The sequence below is a fragment of the Hyperoodon ampullatus genome (assembly GCF_949752795.1).
Source record: "Hyperoodon ampullatus genome assembly, chromosome: 8".
Lineage (NCBI taxonomy): Eukaryota > Metazoa > Chordata > Mammalia > Artiodactyla > Ziphiidae > Hyperoodon > Hyperoodon ampullatus.
Window position 1 is genome coordinate 8128151 of NC_136921.1, and position 22564 is coordinate 8150714.

General features: G+C 39.4%; 1 protein-coding gene across 1 annotated transcript in view; it reads right to left on the reverse strand.

The window, feature by feature from the left end:
* The window catches only part of DIS3L2 (DIS3 like 3'-5' exoribonuclease 2), a 377502-nt gene that overhangs the window by 249560 nt on the left and 105378 nt on the right, over positions 1–22564 (reverse strand). The window lies entirely within an intron of this gene.

Below are 22564 nucleotides of genomic sequence, written 5' to 3' on the forward strand. Positions count from 1 at the left end.
TCAACATAGTTTGTCACTGTGTTCCCAAATGAAACCACAAGAATGTAAGATGAAATAGAAAAAAAATTAAGTGTGAACAAGAGTTTATAAAATGTTCCCATAAAAAATATAAACCCTTAATTCTCCATTTTGAGGCCTGAGATCAGTATAGAAAGCACACAACTGACAGACATTTACACTAGAAATAAGAATGAGCATTACACAATATGTCAAAAATTTTCAATTTAACAAAAATGAAGCAAATAGGAGAAAAGAATCCACTACTAATCCATTCAACGAGTTAGTCACATGACCCTCATATGACAGTACTCTTTGATTTCTATGGGCACAATATTAACATACACCGGTGTTATTTAGTCACTGAAAAAGAAAAAGGTGACCCTATATGTAAATTTGTCCATCTACATTAGCAAAAAAGACAGCAGATTTTGTAGGTCCTAGATGTTACTTAGAACACCATATCCTTCTAATAATCTACTTCTGGATGAGAAATCTATGTGCAATTTAAACAGATAATCAAGATGTGATCATACATACGTGTGTGTGTATATGAATTTGATCACTATTGGTAGCACATTCGTTTCATTCTTTCAAACAAATGCTGGAAGGCCAGCCTCATGCCAGGCAGCCTCAAGAGGCCTACATTCTAGTGAGGAGACAGATGGTGAACAATTACTCATTCAACAAATCGTATGGAGTAACTTTCACGGTGCAAGGCACTGTTCTAGGTGGCAAGGATGCAGCGGTGTACACAATCAAAAGCCTAATAGTGATAAGTGCTAGTGAAAAAAATATATAATATGAAAATGCTGGTTATTGGAAACTGAGGCTAGTTTACCAGTAGGGTGGTTAGGGAGGATGCCTCCTGGATGAAGCGACATTTGAGCAGAGACCTGAATCAAGTGAGTGAGCTTCTAGTAGTTTCTCTATGTGCTTATAATTGAGATGTCTTATGTTTTTCTGATTTTAACTCTGAGGTTTCAAATTTGATGCCTGCTTTCAACAAACCAGATTAATGTTCAAATTAGATCACACAAAGGTCATGCTTAATGAAAGATCTTCATTTTATACAATGCACAAAAAGTTATTAAAAGAAATCTTTCTCCAAACATTATAATGTCACAGATTCCAACTAACATAACTGTCCCCAACGAATATTATAATATCCACCCAGAAAATCAAAGTAAAATATTACAAAGATATTCACACAATCAGAATACAGACTCTAAAAATATATTCCCAAAGTTTTAAAATATCTGACTTCATGAAAATGTGATAACAGAAATCTGACTCTTGTCAGATTCACTGATTTATTCATTTGTTCATTCATTAATTTGTTCATTACTTCCACGTTTGTTCATTATTTCCAAACAAACAAGGCTCCTTTTCTTTAACAGTTAAAAAAAAAGTTCAACTGGCCAAGCCAGAAATCTATAAAAAGATTCCCCTTAGGCCCCTTCCTGCATGAGAACATAAGAGTGAAGCAACAACTAAGTTTTGAATTAATATACAATTACAAAACCAGCTCTCCTGCACTTCTGCCTTAAAACATGAATCCTGGTTTCATACCTGCCCCAAAATATATCATTCAAAAAACAGAGAATTCACTGACAAATTAGAGAAGAAAAAGAAATCTGACATCACTCAAATCAGCAAAATCCATTCAATTTCCTTAAATGTGCCGAGCAAATTCAATAACATTTAGGAAGATCTGCCCCTGACCATCCTCAAAGAATTAACACAACCTTGGGCACTGTCAGAACAGTGCACAGGCAGGAGGTACGTGTGCATACACTACATCTAAAGCACAGTGGCTACAACACAATCACTGGTCTACTGTTCTTTTTTACGTGTCATCCCATACAAACTTTATCCCAGAAAGAAGAGAGCTGGAGGCAGGGGTGAAAGAAAACAAGTGACATGCTACAGTTAGAATATAAGGTAAAATGTAGTCTTCCAGAAAGATGTTAAACAAAGGTTCCAGGCCTTTACTTTCTATTATGTATTTATTTCTTCTGCTAACGGTTTCAGAAAGGATTTGGTTCCCACAGACCAAGGAGAAAATATTAGAGGGTAACCAGAATTCTGACTTTATAAAATTTGAAGGCTCGGGCTTCCCTGGTGGCGCAGTGGTTGAGAGTCCACCTGCTGATGCAGGGGACACGGGTTCGTGCCCCGGTCCAGGAAGATCCCACATGCCGCTGAGCGGCTAGGCCCGTGAGCCATGGCCGCTGAGTCTGAGCGTCCAGAGCCTGTGCTCCGCAACGGGAGAGGCCACAACAGTGAGCACATTTCAAAACCAACCCAGTTCTGATTTTATGATAATCTCCATGGTTTAGATTAGCTATACTCAAGAATTAGTGTTTTGGGCACTAAATTCACTTTTGAGTTACTAAAGCAGAGAATGCTGTATGGTAGCAGGGTTTAATGTATAAATCAAGTCATTCAAAACTGTATAATTAAAATATAAATTAATACATTGCATTTTTAAGTATTTTCATTCTACTTCTGTTATCGCAGTACAAACAAGAATAAAATAAATGTTACGGGGAAAAAAGATCACCTTAAAGTCATAGGATACAAAAGGCACTCTAAAACTGTTCCATATCACATATTGGTTAAGAATGAGGGTTGTGGAACTCCTTCGAGAAATGGCTAATTTAAGTCTAGAAAAGGAAACAAACAAGATGAAACTGGGGACTTCCCTGGTGGCGCAGTGGTTAAGAATCCGCCTGCCGTGCTCGCTTCGGCAGCACATATACTAAAATTGGAACGATACAGAGAAGATTAGCATGGCCCCTGCACAAGGCTGACACGCAAATTTGTGAAGCGTTCCATATTTTTTACTCCAATAAAGATGTTAATAAATAAATAAAAAGAAAAATCACTAAAGCACTGAAAGTTATTGGAGTTATAGGATGCTACGGCCATTTTCATTGTTAATGAAATGTCAGCCATAATGTTGAATAAAAATGTACTGGATTAAAAATTTTAAGTGTATAGAAAAAAAAAAAGAATCCGCCTGCCAACGCAGGGGTCACAGTTTTGATCCCTGGTCCGGGAAGATCCCACATGCCACGGAGCAACTAAGCCCGTGCCCCACAGCCGCTGAAGCCCGCACGCCTCAAGCCCGTGCTCCACAACAAGAGAAGCCACAGCAATGAGAAGCCCGCGCACCAAAACAAAGAGTAGCCCCCGCTCACCACAACTAGATGCAGCCACAAATAAATAAACAAACAATCAAACAAACTACAAAAAAAAAAAAAAAAAAAGAACCTGGAAGATCTTGTCATATGGGAAAAACAAGGAAGCTATCACAAGTTACTAGAGCCTCATCTAAAAGACTCAGGAATCATCATGAAAGGGCTCTCTCTGGTCAACCTCAGAAAATTCTAAACATTTATCCTACCTTTCTTATATAAGATGTACCTCAGGTTAGCCAAACAGTTGATGAGGTAAAATTCTTCTTTATAGAAGAGTTTCAGCTAACTAAGAAGGAAGGACTTAAAGACTTTCATTATCACCATTCTGATATCCCTACTGAAATGACGGATGCAGAAGATGATCATCAATGGTTACTAAATGCTGATGGGGATGGAGTTTTATAATAGATGGACCAGAGCAGCAATACCTGAACCCACTGATTAATACAAATATCATAAAAAGAGAAAGAACCAAAGTACTTCCTGATGTACTATAATTAGGAAGTAAATACTATACTGATGTATGTATTATAATTAGGAAGTAAATACCACCATCTGTGAAGTATTTTCCCCTAACTTGAACTTAAATCTGACCTGATATAGGTAACAGAGGAAGATGTTAAACACCACTAGGGAGAGGATCCATTTACACTCACTCCCTAGATGATTTCATCCAGTCTCATGGCTTTAAATCTCTCTGTATGCTATTAACTCCAAAAATTAAATGCCTCGCCTCAACCCTTCCCCCAAACTCCAGACACATATCCAATTGCCTACTTGACATCTTCATTTGGATGTCAGCTGGTGCCTCAAACAGGGGAACCCTTGGTCCCCACCTGAACCCATTCCTCTCCCAGCACTGCCTCCCTCGGCAGATGGCACCGAACTGGGGCATCACCCTTGACTCTCTCCTTCTCACACCCCACATCCAATCTATCAAGAAAGTCTTCCTGTAAAATATATCTTCTTGTCATTTCCACTGTTACTATAAAAATCCAAGCAACCTTTATCTCCTTGCAGAACTACTGTAATAACTGGTCTCCTGACTTCTATTTTGAACCAAAGGAACTAGAGTGATTTTTTTTTTTGGCTGCGTTGGGTCTTCGTTGCTGCGGGCGGACTTTCTCTAGTTGCGGCAAGCGGGGGCTACTCTTCATTGCGGTGCGCGGGCTTCAGCAGTCGTGGTGTGCAGGCTTCAGTAGTTGTGGCTCGTGCGCTCTAGATTGCAGCCTCAGTAGTTGTGGCACACGGGTTTAGGTAGTCCACGGCATGTGGGATCCTCCGAGACCAGGGCTCAAACCCATGTCCCCTGCATTGGCAGGCGGATTCTTAACCACTGCGCCACCAGGGAAGCCTTAGAGTGATCTTTTTAAAACAAATCAGATCATGTCATTCTTGCAATAGCTTCCCAACATCCTTCCATCACCATGCCACAAGGTCTTGTCAAATCTGGCCCATATCTATTTTTGCATTCTCATTTTCTACAACTTCTTCCTCTCCAATTACACTCCAATCCTAGAGATCTTCTTGCTATTCATAGAATACTAAAATCTTCCATCTTGAGATTTTTACATTTGCTGTTCCCTCTATCTGGAAAATTCCTTGCCCAGCTATTCATAGGGATTGCTCTCTTCATTTTGTTTAGGTCTCTGCTCAAATATCCTCCTCTCAAAGAGGCATTCCCTGATCACATTAACTAAAACAGCCTCACCTCGCTGTTATGACTCTATCTTCTTACCCTGCTTTATTTCTCATCACTGCACTTATCACTACCTGACAATATATTATATACTTACCTGACAATATATTATATACTTTCTGGCTCCCAACTACGATGTGGGTTTCATAAGCACAGAGGCTATTTTATTCACTGCTACATTCTAAGAGTTAGGAATAGCATTTAATAGTCACTCAAATATATGTTGAATGAATGAACAGCAATTAAGTAGGAAATGACCTGTTCAGAGTCTATCTTCCCTGATAAATATAAACTCCATGAAGTCACATTATATACTCAAGTCTCATCTGAATGAATAAAGAACCAGAGATGGCATACTGCATCTAACATTTCCACACATCTAAAATCTACCCATCTCTCAAGACCTAGTCCAAATGCCTTGGATTTTCTATGACCCAGAATCCACCACATAGTCTTCTCAGCTCCTCCTCATGCCCTGCTACCTGCCCCAGACCAGAGTAGTTTCTTCCTTTTCTAAAGTCCCAAAGCAATTTATACATACCTCTTCTACAGCACTTCTCATTTTTTTTCACTATGCTAGTGTTATCTATGTATGTGATTTACCTCATCTGTTAAGACTGTTTGCTCACCAATAATATATCTCTGTATATTCTATGGCAACTTGCATAATCAATCTAGGTGCCCAATATTTGATGAATAAACATTATTTGATGGATAAAAGGGTAGAAAAATGAAAAAAGGAATATAAAAGACTATCAGGATGCAAGAGAGTTTTCAGAACAGTTTCCAGACACACGAATATGTGGATTAGAAAGTAGAAGCCCAATTTTCCCTGGGTCTGTAAAGTAAGAGGCCTTCCTCTGTGGGACTGACCTTGAAAAAGTTGAAAAGTCTAGCTCAGTGGTTCTCAGTTTTGAAGTTTAGCAGATCCTGGTGAGAATCAGATGAAAGCTATAACTCCTTCCTCCACAGAAAAATGCACATCTACAAGTAGACAGAGAGTACTCTATAAGAATTTAAGAGTAAGGGGAGTAAAAAGTCTGGTGCTGGAGGCTACCAGTTCAGGCTGGTCAGTATTTTGGAGAGCTCTGGGCTCAGAGTGAAAGGAGGGAGGCCTCAGGAAAATGGATATATTACTGACCTGGTTAACTGAGGACTTTAAAACTTCCTCTGGTTTCCTCCACAGACCTGAGAGAGAGAGGCAGCTGACTGCACTTATTATTCTGAGTGCACGCTGCAACTGGGATTATTTCTCCCTTGGAGATTTAGTCTGGTCTCTGGAGGACAGGACAGAAACAGATTAGTGAGGGAACCAAATCGCTGGGTCATACAGAACTTTTTCACTCTCAAGTCTTATTCCATGAACGGGATAGGATGAGCATCACATAACTCTGCTAATAAAAATAAACAGTGAAAATGCAAATGCAAACACACACACACACAGAAATGTTTGTCAGATATACCCCGAAGTTAGTTTTACCATGGATACATCTGTAATCTACTTATTGTCTCCTTTTGGAAGGTGAAATTGGGCGACAGAGTGGTGTGGCAGTGTAATGAAGGGAAAAGGTGATCCCCTTTCTCCAACAGGCTGCCATCTCTGGCGGATGGAGAGCAGTAATGTGGCCTCTTTAGTAGTACTTGGGAGGAACCCTGAAAACCATTAGGGATGAAACTGAGAGGACGCTATTAGAAGCTTACCACTGAAAGGAATAGGCCTATGCCCAGAATCTTGAGCTCTGAGACACAGAGAGGAAGAGATACACCTTTTGGAAAAGGAGGGTGGGTGTAGCATGACTTCTGTACTTTAAGGGGAACCCTGTGTTAGCAAAGGAATAGCAAAATGCCTTATAGAATATCCCTAATTCGAAGACAAGAACACTTGCTAAATCAGAGACATGATGCAACCATGTGAGTGGAAAATGTCTAAGGAAGACGCTAATCTAAAAGGCTGGCAGAATTTTAGAAAATAATATTTGAGAAAATATATAGGGAAATACATTTTAAACATAACGAAAAAGTACTGCCATGAAAGAAGATAGTGATAAATTCAACTCCATTAAAATTAAATTTTTCCTTTTATCCTAAAATAATGTAAAAGAAATTTTAAAAGATAAGCCATAGAAGTACTCATATCCAGAATATATAAAGAACTGCTATAGATCAATGAAAGACAATCCAATAGAGAAATGGGGAAAAGGCTTAAAAGGCACTTAATAAAATAGTGAATCTTTATTGCCAAATAGACAAAAAAGATGGGAAGCTGCTCAGCCTCGTTTGTCATTAGAGAAATGCAAATTAAAACCACAGTGAGGGCTTCCCTGGTGGCGCAGTGGTTGAGAGTCCGCCTGCCGATGCAGGGGACACAGGTTCGTGCCCCAGTCCGGGAAGATCCCACATGCCGCGGAGCGGCTGGGCCTGTGAGCCATGGCTGCTGAGCCTGCGCGTCCGGAGCCTGTGCTTCGCAACGGGAGAGACCACAACAATGAGAGGCCCACATACCGCAAAAAAAAAAAAAAAAACACAGTGGGATATCACCACAAACCCACGGGCAGGCAAAAACTAAAAATCCTGACAATACCAAATGTCAGCAAGAATGTACAGCGATACTTTGCTGGTATAAATGTAAACTGGTCCAGCCCTTTGTGAAACAGATCAAGACTGTGAGGGAAAGGAGAAAACAGATCTACTCAACTCCCGCCCTGGCTTATTCCACTACTCCGCCCTGCATCCCTCAGGATTTTGACAGGTGAACACAGGAAAAGGAGACTAAGATGGGAAAGGACACATATGCAAAAGCAAGGAGATAAGAAAATCCAAATTTTCCCTCAGGAAAGGCAAGTAGTAGTGAAAATGTACAGTAAGAGTGAGAAAAGAGGATGAAGAAGCAAACATGAAGAGCACCGAATGCCAAGTTAATGAGTCTGATCTTTACTGTAAAGTTAGTAAAGTGAGAAGTAGGGAAAAGTGGTTTTAAGAGAAGGAACTGTAATCAACACACCTGGGTTTGCATCATGGCTCTGCTGCTTAGTAGCTATGCCACTTTGGCAAAGCTATGTAATCTCTTTGAATCTCAGTTTCACTATAATTAAAATGGGGACAAGAGTACCCAGTATCATAAGATTATTGTGGAACTGAGATAATATATGAAAAGCTCTTAGCACAGGTGCCAGGAACAAAGTTGTAAGTGAATCTGTATAGAAGGAAACAAATTTAGTCTTTAGAACCAGGAAGTCCAAGGTGATGGGGAACATCCAGGTGGTAGCTGGAAATGTAGATCAGGAGATGGGAAGAGTGTATTGGAGGACAGAAATCCAGATTAGGAAGTTAACCACAATGGTTCAGCAAAGGCCAAGCTTCTCTGAAAAGAGAAGCTGAGAACTCTAGAGCACTGAGAAAAGACTCAAAGGGGGTTTCACAAGGAATAGGAGTTAGTGAAGCAGAGAGAATTTAAATATAATTATGGACACGTTAAACACTAAGACTTCTATTATCACTCTTCACATTCATATTGCACTATCTTCCCTGTGCTTTACACACATTAACTAATTTGATCTACACAACAACCCTGGGTGATACACAGGAGAATAATTATCTCCATCTCACAGGAAAAAACAGGTTCAGACATGTCACAATCCCACAGCTACTAAAGAGCAGAGCTGTGACATGACCACAGATCTAGGGCTCTAAGTCCAGCTCTCAGTCCTGGACACTCCTATGGGAGATTTCCTGCAAACAGATTCAGAGTGAGCTTTGCATGTACATCTCCCACCACTAACACCCACTGCATGAAATACCTCTGCATCTTTTGCCTGCCTGGTGAATACTCAATCAAAATTCAAGATCCAGCTCTTCTGTGACTGCTTCTCTGACTAAACTCCCCCGTCTCTTAAGAAATGTTGTTTCCTTCCTTTGTTCACTACTATTCCTTACCTATTGTTTCATTATAAGTTTGCTGATCAAGTTATATTCCATTTATTTGTTTACATATTTCTCTCTTCCACCAGAAAGCAAACCATACCACATTCATTTTTTATATTCCCCAGAGGCTCCCAAAATGCTTGGCATATAAAACATGCTCAATAAATATTAGTTTCCTTTTCTCTTCTTCTGATGAGAATGAGAAAGACTTGAATTGGCTGTAAAAGAAGAATTCTAAAAAAAATTACAAGAAATAAATAACTACCAAGCAGCAAGAGCCAGCTAAATTCAGATGCTTATCTACATGATAACTGCATGATACTGCACTGCCCTCCACTACTACTACACTGTCTGGAAACCAGGGACGAGCCACCAGTTATTTTATCAGAGTTGAAACTTATCACCATAAAAAGCAAATATAAGTGCACATGCAAATGAATAAAACTGGAAGACATTTAAATAAATGCATTTTCCTAAAATAATTCTAGACCTTCATATCTAAATTATAACTCCAGTTTCAATATGGACCCAAATGTAACCATAAAGTTCACTGTCACCAATTTAAAACAACATTTTTAGCTAGAAAAATCATGAATGCCTGAAGACGAGAAAGCCAAAATGTGAGCACGGCTTCCAGGGATGTTTCCTGATTTCTGTAGAGTGTGAAGTACCAATCTGTCCCTTAGAAGGAGTGTGGGGGGATGTCTACACTGAGCTGTAAATCAGATCAACTGCAAAGAGCAACTCAAACTCAACAGAGTCAAGAAACCGGTCACTTTAAAACTCAATTAGTTTTTTTCTTCTCCCTCCTTTTATAATTAATATAATGTATTTCAAAACTGGGGAGCAAGAGTACCTGTAACCAATTTAAATGGAATCGTAAATAAAAATGCCAAGTAACATTACCAAACTCCAAGCATGAAACATTTCATAGTCTCCCTGTGTACTGATACAAAAAACCCTTCCTTGAACATAAAAGCCATCTTTGAAGAGTGCTATTTTAAATCTCATAAAGACAACAAGTCTATATTAGCACTGGAAAATTCTGTTCCAAGCAAATAAATTCTATGACATTCCCCTGGGGCAGGGGTTGCTATCAACTTGGTAAAATGGAGCTTCTCCAAAAAGATTTACATATGCCTATGTCCACAGGCACTTTCTGCTGAAAGGGCTGTTTACAACAGTGTCAGCTGAAGGCTTTGTGCACAGGAGATAATGCCCTGCCTATCCCACTACCTGAGCCTCTGATTCAGAGCTAATGCATGTCATGAAGTCCACCTAGGAGCCGCTTTTCGTTTCTTGGCTTCTCCGGCTAGGCTTAAGTGACAGCACTCACTTGCCACACATGTTTTAACAAACTTTCAAATCCCTTAATGGCATGCTTGGGACAAAGTATAATACACTGTTCAGGAAATACCTTGGAGCCAAGAAAAGCAATTGATATTTCCACAGGGAGTTCCTGACAAGGCTTGCCAATAAGCTTCTTTCATTTTAAAACATGACCATGGATACTATCATTTTAAAGACGTATTACAGACGTTCTTAAAGGTATATATGTTAATTGGGAACTTTGTTTGCCTATGGTAGTTAATCCAAGAGTGCCTTTTATTTAGTTAACAGGAGTAGAACAAACTATCCCCATTCTTCCCAGTTATTCAGGCCAAACATTTTGTTATCCTTTTCAATGGATCAATTCCTCCCTCCCTCCTCCCCCCACCCCCCAATCACATCCATCAGCTCATCCTATCGCTCTATCTTCATTGCCACCATGGCCACCACCCTGGTTCAGGTTCCATCACCTCTCACCTGGATACAGGCAAGAGCCTTGTAAGGGGGCTGCTCCTACTCTTCTCCTCTTTCCATCTATTCCCAACACAGCAGTCAGAGTGAGCCTATGAAATCTAAGTCATATCATGTCAATTCTCTGCTCTAAATCCTGCAAGGCTTTCTGCCTCCATCAGAGCTTAAAACCCAAATCCTGACAGATGCACAGGCCCTTCCTGATCTCTGCCCCCACCCTGTGGTCCTGCTGACTTCATCTCCAACTACTCCCCACCTCAGCATCTTTGCTATCCCTTGAACACGTTAGGCATGTATTCACTGTTCCCCAAGATCTTCCCAAGGACAGCTCCCTCACTTCCTTCACTTCTTACTCAGAGTCACCTTCTCAAGGCAGCCTTCTTTGGTCACCCTATTTAAAATCTCAACCCCACCCCAAATTCATATCTCCCTTATTTTACTTATCTTTCCTCTTCAGTACCTACCACTATTGAGCATGGTATTTTATTTACATTATTATGTCTTCCCCAGTGAAACACAAGCTCCATGAAAGTGGGGACTTTTTCTCCTGTTTGTTCACTGTTATATTCCCAATACTTAACATAGCACCTAACACAATGTCTCCGGTACAATTCCGTCCTAATGTGCTACTATCACCTTAAACTCAAACCATCAAACACCACTCTAGTCCTTCCCCTCAAAGCACTTCCCCTTCCTGTTCTCTTTTTTATTAACACCATGACCACTTTCTTCCAGGCCTTTCAAACTCAAAACCTCACAACCATATTTGACTCTTTCTACTGCCAAACATACTGCTTCACCAAATCCTTCACTTGTCTTTTTACAAGAGCTCTTATATTTCCACAAATTCCCTGGTATTCTCAGGACCACCCTACAAACTTCCAGGAAAAAAAAGATCTGATTAAACTACCTTTTTACTCAAAATTTTTGATGGATTTCTCTTCCCTTGGAGAAACTAATTCTCTGTTCTTTGGCTTATCATTCAAAGACCTTGACCTTCTCAATGTCCACTGACCTTTTTTAACCATTTTAATCTTATCTGCCAGTTCCTTCCATTATACACCATTCACAAGCCACTGCAAACTCTTTCCTGGCTTAGATCACACCAACTCAAAAATAGGCTTCTAACAACTTAGAACAGCAGGATCTGTCTCCCTTTTTCTATTTCTCTGTGAGTACAATAAGGAAAACCATATAACTCCCTTATTAAATTGTTTGATTCTTTTTTAAAAATATTTTAAGAAAGAAAGGAAACAGGGCTCTTGGAGAAATGATCAGTATCTGCCAAGGAGCCCTCTGTGCAGAGCAGGCCTGGACTGAAGGAGAGGAAGAGTGCAGACGTCTAATGAGTCTGGCTTTAGGTTCTCTGGACACTGTTCCAAAGAGACCACGGGACTTGAAACAGAATTATGGGTGTCTTGTAACACACACCCTCTCTCCTTTTCTGCACGGCCACCACAAGAAACTAACTAACCACAACTTCACCCTGATACAACCAAGCCTCTGTGCCTAGTCACCAAAGAGAGTAAGAAGCAGGCATACTTCCCCTAGAGGAGAGACAATTCACAGAACACAGCAGATTCCAACTAGAATAATCTCCGTAGCAAGGTATTATGTACTTTGATGCTAGAAATGAGCAGAGGTGGGGAAGAGAATTTGGCCAATATCACACCAAGTTCTGAAACTCAGGAACAAATAAAGTCAGGCAAGAGGGTGGCTAGAAAGAAACCTGGGTAAGCAAGCCCTAGGGGAGAGTTCCCAAGAGAGAGAAGAACTGACAGAAGAACTTCCAAGAACAGAGTTCATGGAAGGAATAGACAATTATTGAGATTTAGTGAAAGAATACATACATTTACATGTAACTTTGTACACAGTGACTGCTTTTCTCTTACTCTTTATTGTATTTTGACTTAAGTCTCTAAAACATACTCAATGTATTAATAATGAGTGTTTTAGCTGCAAGAGACAAAAACTAACTTGAATTGGCTGATTAGCTTACATAATTGAGTCAATCTGATCATATTGAGAGGCCCATCTGATATTTGCAGAGGGAGGGAGTGATAGGGGGGTGGCGGGGCACTCTCAGATTTCCTCAATATTAGCTCCAAAACCAGGGCAGCCTCTCTCTTCATGTGTCAAGAAGGATTCCAGGAGCTTCAGAATATATCCCATCCTCTTACAGACCACAGTGGGAAAAAAGAGAGAAAGTCTTGCCCAGGTGTTCTGCAAAAAAATCTCAGGACTAGGCTGCTGGGGTTGATTTTGGTCACATGCCCAGTCCTGAATCCATCTCTGTAGCAAGGAGGTAGACTAGACGGTACTCCCCTGCATCTGAGGAATGTGGCCAGTCCTTCAATCCTAGTAAAGAACAAAGCTGAAGTCTCCTTAGAAATGCTCAAAGTGGGGTTCTTTTGAAAGATAATTCTTTGTATTTTTATTCATAGTAGAAGCCTACTAGTAATAATTTCCACCTGTTTCCATGAATCAAAGATCATTCCCCTTTTAGAATCACAACCATTTCTGACATGGAATCAAAGCAAGAATGTTAACATCATTCAGGAAAGAAAACAACCTAAAAAAGTTTAAACAACATGCTCATGGATGTAGAGCACATGTCAAATAAAGATTATTTGTATTTGAAGTTTTTACATGTATAGAGACTTAGCTGAAGTACCTGACCTCAGATTCCTTCACATCACACCATCTGTAGCAAAATGAATTTCATATCCTTGAGACACACTTCAATATGCTGGACCACACTGAAAAATAAGCTCAATTTTTAAACCATTCCAGAAAACCAGACAGTATACAATAAAAATTTTTCAGAGAAAGGGATATTCAGGACCATTAATGTAAGGGTCACAGTTCCAGAGCCTAAGGATGTTCCATATAGCCCATTTACTAATAACAGATTAACCACAATTAGCTGAAAAGTCAGCCAACACTTGAACTACCATACTCATGTACCGATAATAAAAACTGAAACCACATTTGATTAGTGGTTGCTGGCACACTATAAGCTGGGTGCCTATTGCTAGATTTTTAAAATAGATTTAAGGTATGGCCAACTCTAAAAAATTTACTTGTATCTGCAACCATCCTTTCCTTCTTCCCACCTCAAACCACAGATAGAGTGATCCAGCTTTGGATACTATTTCTTGCCTTGAGGGCTTTGCTCATTGGGTAGTACCTTCTCCCCCACTATTTCACTGCCCCCTCCTTCTACATGATAAACTTTCTCATGTCATCATACAGATGTTCTCTATCATTTCTCATCTTTGAAAACATTTTCATAAAACTGAAGTAGCTATACTAACATCACACAAAGTGGAATTCAAGAAAAAAAAGTATTACAGGGGTCAAAGAGGATCATTTCATGTTAATAAAAGAGTCAATGCATTAGCAAGCTATAATGACTGTAAATGTACATGCACCTAATAAAAAAAGCTTCAAACCAGATGAAGCAAAAACTGACAAAAGTAAAGGGAGAAATAAACAAATCCTCAATCATAAATATTTATCAAATAAGTAATAAAACGAGACAAAAAAACAGTAACACAGAAGATCTGAAATAAATAAATAAATGTATATACACACACACACACATATATATCTCAGAGGTCCTTATCCATAGTACATGAAGTCTTACAATTCATTAACACAAAGACAAACTAATTAAAAAATGGGTTAAAGACTTACACAGACACCTCAAAAAAGACTAAATATATATAAATGGCCAATGAGCATACACACAAAAAATGTTCAGTATCATTTTCTCATCAGAAAAATGCAAAACAAAAGATAACAAACAACTACAACAACAAAAAGTAATATTACTATCCGCCCCACAAGAATGGTTAAAATACTACTACTATATTCTGGTAAGGAAGTGGAGAAACAGAATCTCTCATACATTTTTAACGGTAGTGAAAAATGGTACAACTACTTTGGAAAACAGCTTTATGATTTTTTATAAAGACAAACATATGTTTACCATATGACCCAGCAATTCCACTTCTAGGCATTTGACCAAGAGAAATAAAAACATATGTTCATACAAAGACACGTACAGCAACATTCATAGCAGTTTTATTCTTAACGGTCAAAAGTTGAAAATAATCCAAACGTCCTTCAGCTGGTGGATGGGTAAACAAACTCTGGGACATCAATACAATGGAATACTATTTAGCAACACTAAACAACATGGATGAATCTCAAATGCATTATGCTAATAGAAAAAGGCCAGACTCAAAATAATTCCATTTATATGACATTCCGCAAAAGACAAATCCATAGGGACATAAAACAGATCAGTGGTTGGCAGGGGCTGTGGGGTAAAGGGAAGTGTTGGCTAAAAAGAGACACAAGGGAATTTGTGGGTAGGACGGAACTGTTTTCCATCTTGACTGTGGTAGAGGTTACACATAGCTATACATGCTTTAAAATTCATAGAACTGAATGCTAAAAAGGGTAAATTTTACTATATGCTAATATGTGAACCAAATAAATCTCTTTGCACCCAAGCCAAACAAGCTCAGCATCTATATACAGTGGGGAGCAAAAACTCAATTAAAACATTGAAAGTATGAGCCAAAGTTATCAACTGAAAATACCAAATATTTTTCATTCTGACAAAATTTAAAATCCAATAAACATTTATTAAAATCTTACAATGTGCAAGGCATCTATTAGGCACTAAATAACTCCTCCGCACAGTGAGGTGACACTTAATAGTTAACAAAATACTTTCAAAAATATCATCAGTAGTATTGGCCTACTGGTACCTGGAAATAAGTAGGACCCACAGAGCACATTCCCAAATACCTTTAAGCAGAAGTAAATATCATTTGAATGGCATAAGCTCCAATCAAAGGAATGACTGCTTCCTGCTGAGATGACCAAGAAGGGCTTAGAAAGATGGTGGTTAACAGCATGGGTCAAGAGGATGGATATTATGAAAAAGATGATATAGAAAAAGTCCAGGAAGTAGGCATGCTTGAGGAACAAGTAGACAGATGTAGTTAGAGCTGGACACTTCTGAAAAGTCACAGACACACACAAATCCAAAAGGAAGACTGAGCTCTTCCTTGCCTAAGACAGCCTTGAATGTCATCCATAGTACCTTAGTTAAAATGCACATGCATGCGCACACAGTTTATTTCTTTTCTTTTTTTCTCAACTGATGCTTAAAAGAAAGATAGCCATCAAGACAAATATCAAGATAGAAATGATATGGACTTCCCTGGAGGTCCAGTGGTTAAGACTCTGCGCTTCCACTGCAGGGGGCACGGGTTCGATTCCTGGTCAGGGAACTAAGATCCTACGTGCCACGTGGCACAGCCAGAAAAAAAAGGATAGAAATGATACAATACTCTATACACGGGAAGAGCCGAGGTTCTTGTACACCAAGTGCCACTGATTAACCGGCTCTAGGATTCCATGTAAAAAAGCTAGAACTCCCAACTTTAAAAGAACACAAGCTCAAAAATAATACGGTACAATGATGGGGAATCACAGCCTGAGTGAGGAGGCACGGATTGAAGCCTGAGTAAGAAAGCTGACCTAGTAGAATAGCAGGCAATGTCAGCATATTGGTTACAAACAGGGATGAGCAAATAAGTAAATATGTGGACAATGAGAGCCAGGTTTCTCATCATTAAAGAAGAGAGTTACAAATACCGAAAGGGGGAAACTATAATGAACCCTGTGGTGTTGCACTGGAATTGGAGCTTTTAGTGTAAACTCACAGTTTTCAAGATAGGTAGGTAGGCAGGGAGCTACCTAGTCAGATAGACAGACAGACACAGAGATATAAGTAAATACTCATATTTCTTAGCTCTCTTCATTGAGAAGGCTTGGGAGCATCTGGATTTATGCACTAAAAGGTACCAGGACTTCTTAGAAAATGGATAATTTCTTGGCTAACACAGGGAAAGATGAGGCTGGAACATCTCCAGAATATAAAGTGTTCAAAGGATGACAAGAACATGTCAAAATGACACAGGAACCAACTTAGGGGGCGTCCACTGGCCAAATCTGGGGCAATGGAGCAAAATTAGGATAGCAACAGATTACTCCTCTGGAAAATTACATAATCTACTCTTCCCCCAAAAAGGCATCTCTATACTAAATACACCCACTTCTCAGGAATTGTGAATTCAAACACTTGCTCGATGGTACGGTAGTGCCCTTCTCTCACTTTAAGATATCCACTATCACTTCCATATCATTGGGTCATGGCAGCATGAGCACCTGTCTCTCCCTATAATAAGCCACCTAAACTTGGACCAGACAAGGATGGAGAAGTGGCCTCTCAGCACAGATGACTCCAGAGAAAGCAACATGCTTCAATCGCTGAAGCCAAGGCAGGCTTTCCTTTACCTCAGCACACCCGGAGCTGGAGGCCCCGGCAGGTGGACAAGAGGACCCTACGAACCTAAAGCAAATCTCCTAAGATCTTTGAATAAGCATTGATAAGTACATTTGTGTAAGGAAGTTGTTTTCAGAGCAAAAACTAACGTGTTTCTGTTCTTGATCCTGTTGTTCTTTTTACCTTGTTCGGCCCTGAGTATGGTACAGCATCATTACTTCAGACAATAAGGTGGGGCAGACTTTCACTAATGAGGCAGTTCCTTCTCCACCATGGAGACTATATTTCTGAACAACTGTACATAATCCAATATCATTTTCAATTCATATTTCACATAAAGTCATATTTCATTTCAAACCAACAAGACCTCAAATGTTCCCTATGGGCTCTATGCACAGAACTGTACTTCCAAGGTTCAGAAGTTGACACAACAGAGGAGGCTATTGTGAATTCTAAGACCAGTTTGGCTACCACATATAAAATTATCCCTGGAGGAAATCTGCTTATGTGATTTAGCTTTGAAGAAGAAGTAGGAAAAAAAAAAGAAAAAGAAAAAGAAACCTGGCCAAGCTCTAAAGTGCAGTAGAAGTGTATGTGCACGTGTATTCACAACAGTGTAAGAGCAAGGAGCTTATCTGCATTGTGGTCAACCTTCTTTTCAAGTTAAGACCTACCCAAAGCTTTGGAAAGAACGTTACATTAACAAGAGGCTCTCCAGCTTCACTGTGTAAGTCTCCAGTCACGTAAGAAACATGTTTTTGCTTTCCCGTTAGTACTTCCTTCCTTGCTTTGCAGACAGCTAAGCTCAGGTACCAAACAGAAAGCTATTTTTCAACAAGTGCAGCCCAAAGGGATCTCTTTGGGGTTACGTAGTCACTGACGGCCCAAATACTACTTTCAAAATCAGCTGTTAAAATCTGGTATTAAAAGAATTACTCTAAAGTCATCTAGATTTGGGGCTTACACTGGGTTAAGTGGTGCTATTATTTGGATACTTAAGCCAATGGTGAGTCTTCTGATGGTAAAGTAATATTTTTTAACCAAAATTTTCTAAAAGCACAGGGTTAGAAATATAATTTTCATACTCTTTTATTTGAATCATTTTAAAAGCTGCCATCTTTCCCCCACTTTGGTAGAAGCATAAAAAATGAGCTCAATTTAAGCTGGTACTGCCATATAACCTCACAGTTTATGCCACTGCAAAAATTCTTCTGAAAATTACCCTGGGCAGAGATTTTTGTATACAAAGTATCAGCCAAGAACAAATTTTTATAGCTGACTTCTAAACCCTTTAAAATTGCATTTTATAATGGAAATACTGAGAGATGCTTTACCCTTAAAGCACTATTTTAATATTTCTAGCTTTTCCAGAATACAATACTATGAACTCAGGACCAGAGATGTTAAACAGAAGAAGCCATAAGTTATAAAGCTATTTTTAAAAAAATAGGCACAAATAAAAATGTTTTATGGATCAAACATGTTTACATGCATTTACCTGCCATACCTATTACATTTCATTTTCAAATGCTTTCCTAAACCATTTAGTTAGTATTTCTATCTGTGGACATTTTATCCCAAAGTTTCTTTGTGATCAATGATTGACTTCAACCTGGCTTTATACTCTTTCAACCATATAGAGTCCAGTTCCTGTTTCCACACTTGGGAAAAGTAGGGATATTATCTAACTTCATATTGTTTCAAGGAAGAGGAAGGCTGTAAACCAGCATGAGTCTTAGAAAACTTGGAACAGCAGGAAGCCATTTCTGGGAAGTAAGTACCCAAAACAAAGAAAATCTGTGACAAGGACATCCCAGGGCACAGCATAAACACAGGCATACTAGACATTTGTGGCTAAATGAATTTCTCCCCTACACCTCCCTACTATCTTCAATATCAGCTTATACCTCTAATTAGAAACAGAGAAATTTACCCACTCTCAGTATCCTCCATCCTGATCCAAACTGCATCCACAACATAACCAAACGATGTGCACTTATATCCTCTGGATTCCAAAAAGCCTGTGATATGAAGAAACAGTCACAGAGGTAGAGCCTTCAAGAACTAAGATACTGGATTTGCTGTTCAATACATAACTTGAAGCACGTCACATTACTTCTAACTTGAAACATGTAGTTCCCTCACCTTTAAAATAAGGAAGTTATACACCACATTAACAAAATGAAAAATAAAAATCATATGATCATCTCAATAGATACAGAAAAAGCACTTGACAAAATTCAATATCCATTTATGATAAAAACTCTCAACAGAGTGAGTATAGAGGGAATGTACCTCAACATAATAAAGGCTGTATGTGACAAGCCCACAGCTAACATCATATTCAACAGTGAAAAGGTGAAATTTTTCCTCTAAGATCAGAAACAAAACAAGCAAGCTCCCTCTTAGCACTTTAATTCAACATAGTATTGAAGTCCTAGCCAGAGCAATCAGGAAAGAAAAAGAAATAAAAGGCAACCAAATTGGAAAGGAAGAAGTAGAACTATCTCTACTTGCAGATGATATATTATATATAGAAAACCCTGAAGACACTGCCAAAAAAACTGTTAAAACTAATAAATAAATTCAGTGAAATTGCAGGATACAAAATCAAAATACAAAAATCTGTTTCATTTCTATACATTACATAACAAACTATCAGAGAAATTTAAAAAACAATCTTATATACAACTGCATCAAAAAGAACAAGGGTTTCCCTGGTGGCGCAGTGGTTGAGAGTCCGCCTGCCGGTGCAGGGGACACGGGTTCGTGCCCCGGTCCGGGAAAATCCCACATGCCGCGGAGCTGCTGGGCCCGTGAGCCATGGCCGCTGAGCCTGCGCGTCCGGAGCCTGTGCTCCGCAATGGGAGAGGCCACAACAGTGAGAGGCCCGCGTACTGCAAAAAAAAAAAATAAGAGAGAACAAAATACCTAGGAATGAATTTAACCAAGGAAGTGAAAGACTTGTACACTGAAAACTATAAGATGCTAATGAATGAAACTGAAGAAGATACAAATCATTGTAAAGATATTGGGTGCTCACGAACTGGAAGAAATAATATTGTTAAAATGTCCACACCATGCAAAGCAATTTACAGATTCAACTGAATCCCTATCAAAATCCAATGGCAGTTTTACAAATTAAAACCACAATGAGATATCATCTCACACCTGTCAGAATAGCTATAATCAAAAAAAGACCACAAATAACAAATGTTGGTAAGGATGTAGAAAAAGGGGAACACTTTTGGTGGGAATGTAAATTGTTGCAGCCACTGTGGAAAATAGTATGGAGGGTTCTTGAAAAACTAAAAATAGCATTACCATATGATCCAGCAATTCCATTTCTGGGTATTCATCTGAAAAAAACAAAACCACTAATTCGAAAAGATACATACACCCAATGTTCTTAGCAGCACTATTTACAATTGCCAAGATATGGAAGCAACGTAAGTATCCATCAACAGATGAGTGGATAAAGATGTGTGTGGTATATATACATACACACAAACACACACAATGGAATACTACTTAACCATAAAAAAAAGAATGAAAATTTGCCATTTATAACAATACGGATGGACCTGGAGAGTATTATGCTAAGTGAAATAAGCCAGAGAAAGACAAATACTGTATGATATCACTTATATGCGGAATATAAAAAACAAAACAAACTAGTGAATATAGCAAAAAAGAAACAGACTCACAGATACAGAGAACAAATTAGTGGTTACCAGTGGGGAGAGGGAAGGGGGAAGGGGAAATATAGGAATAGGGGATTAAGAGGTACAAACTACTCGGGCTTCCCTGGTGGCGCAGTGGTTGAGAGTCCGCCTGCCGATGCAGGGGACACGGGTTCGTGCCCCGGTCCGGGAAGATCCCACATGCTGCAGAGCGGCTGGGCCCGTGAGCCATGGCCGCTGAGCCTGTGCATCCGGAGCCTGTGCTCCACAACAGGAGAGGCCACAACAGTGAGAAGCCCGCGTACGGCGAAAAAAAAAAAGTACAAACTACTATGTATAAAATAAGCTACAAGGATATATTGTACAACATAGGGAATAGAGCCAATATTTTATAATAACTATATATGGAATATAACCTTCAAGAATTGTGAATCACTCCATTGTACACGTGAAACTTACACAATATTGTACATCAACTGTACTTCAATGAAAAACATTCCAGTGGCATTTTTCACAGAAAGAGAACAATCCTAAAATTTGTATGGAACCAAAAATGATCTTAAACAGCCCAAGCAATATTGAGAAATAAGAACGAAGCTGGAGGCATCTCACTCCCTGATTTCCAACTATATTGCAAAGTTATAATCATCACAACAGCATGGCATTGGTATAAAAACGGACAGAATAGATCAACGGAACAGAACAGCAAGCCCAGAAATAAATCAGGTATATGTAGTCAATTAATTTACAACAAAAGAGCAATGTGAAAAGGATTGTCTCTTCAATAAATGGTGTTGGGAAAACTGAACATCCACAAACTGAAGAATAAAACTGGACCCCTATCTTATATCATACCCAAAATCAACTCAAAATGGATTAAAGACTTGAATGTAAGACCTGGAACAAAAAAACTCCTAGAAGAAAACATGTGGGCTTCCCTGGTGGCGCAGTGGTTGAGGGTCCTCCTGCCAATGCAGGGGACACGGGTTCGTGCCCCGGTCTAGGAAGATCCCACATGCCGCGGAGCGGCTAGGCCCGTGAGCCATGGCCGCTGAGCCTGCGCGTCCGGAGCCTGTGCTCCACAACGGGAGAGGCCACGGCAGTGAGAGGCCCGCGTACCACAAAAAAAAAAAGAAGAAAAAGAAAACGTGTGGGCTTCCCTGGTGGCGCAGTGGTTGAGAGTCCGCCTGCCGATGCAGGGGACTCAGGTTCGTGCCCCGGTTCGGGAAGATCCCACGTGCCGCAGAGTGGCTAGGCCCATGAGCCATGGCCACTGAGCCTGCGGGTCAGGAGCCTGTGCTCCGCAACAGGAGAGGCCACAACAGTGAGAGGCCCACGTACCGCAAAAAAAAAAAAAAACATGTAAGTGCCTTGACATCAGTCTTGGTGATGATTTTTTGGATCTGACTTCAAAAGAAAAGGTGACAAAAGCAATAAACAAGCAAATAAACAAGTGGGACTACATCCAACTAAAAATCTTCTGGACAGCAAAGGAAATCATCAACAAAATGAAAAGGCAACCCATTGAATGGAAAAAAATATTTGCAAATCATATATCTGATAAGGGATTGATATCCAAAATAAATAAAGAACTCATACAACTCAAATGCAAAAAAACAAACAATCCAATTAAAAAAAATAGGCAGAGGGTCTGAACAGACACTTTTCCAAAGAAGACATACAGATGGCCATCAAGTACATGAAAAGATGTTTAACAACTCTAAGCATCAGGGAAATGCAAATCAAAACCACAATTAGACATCACCTCACAGCTGCTAGAATGGCTATTATCAAAAAGACAACAAATAACAAGTGTTGGCAAGGATGTGGAGAAAAGAGAACCCTCATGCACTACTGGTAGGAATGTAAATTGGAAAACAGCATGGAG